Genomic DNA, 819 nt, shown 5'->3' on the forward strand with positions numbered 1-819 from the left:
TATTGCTCAGGGGAGCATGGTTGGTAGCTGCTATATTTGAGGATATCTCAATCTCATCATTTAGTTTTTTTTCCCAGCTGGGGATTAAAACAGGAAGACTTCCCGACTCGTCAGTCAGCACACATCAACCACCGGACGTTTTATTGCCCATTTTCTGCTTCTCTTTCGGTCTCAGAGGACAGTGTGAGTGATTATGTCCCTCTGATTATTGTCTGATCACATTGTGCCACATTCTCCCTCCTTCTTGCGCCGTTGTTTAAAGCAGACCCCCACCTCCCGCTGCGAGAGTCACAAAAATAGCGTGCTCTGGCCCACTTAAAGGCAACCCACTTAGGAGAAAAAACACACTTTGACTGCAACCTTCACTTAGAGGACAATTGTGTAATTTCTTTTTCAGCCCACACCTCTGGCATTTTCCTATTTTTCTAATGTTTGTGTGTTTTTTTCCCCCTCTCCGCCTGAAAAGCTTGTGGCCACATTTTTACATTTTTTATTTTAAACAGATCTGTTTTTAATATTTAATACGCACACTTGCAGCTCTTAGTTGTGGCTCCATTAAAGTCAGTGCAAGTTAAATTGATTTTAGAAATCGATTTTCTAATAATTATGTTGCCTCAAGACCAAACATACAGAGCAGAGTAGTTTATCGGTGCGGCCTGATGTTTTCTCTAAGGCAGCGGTTCCCAACATGTGGGTCGGGTCACCTCCACAAGGTCACAAGATAAACCTGAGGGGCACTTACTTAAATACACATTTGAGGTGTTTAATTTTTACTCCTCTACATCTCAGAGCTAAATTGTACTTTTTACTCTGCTACAT

At 41.8% G+C, this 819-nt stretch overlaps 1 protein-coding gene across 1 annotated transcript in view; it reads right to left on the bottom strand.

Annotated features, from left to right (window-relative positions):
• LOC118339879 (inactive dipeptidyl peptidase 10-like) overlaps nucleotides 1–819 on the bottom strand; it is a 42671-nt gene that overhangs the window by 3433 nt on the left and 38419 nt on the right. The gene's annotated exons all lie outside the window — the stretch shown is intronic.

Source organism: Morone saxatilis, unplaced genomic scaffold (assembly GCF_004916995.1).
Source record: "Morone saxatilis isolate NCDOM2014 unplaced genomic scaffold, NCSU_SB_2.0 Contig6, whole genome shotgun sequence".
Classification (NCBI taxonomy): domain Eukaryota; kingdom Metazoa; phylum Chordata; class Actinopteri; family Moronidae; genus Morone; species Morone saxatilis.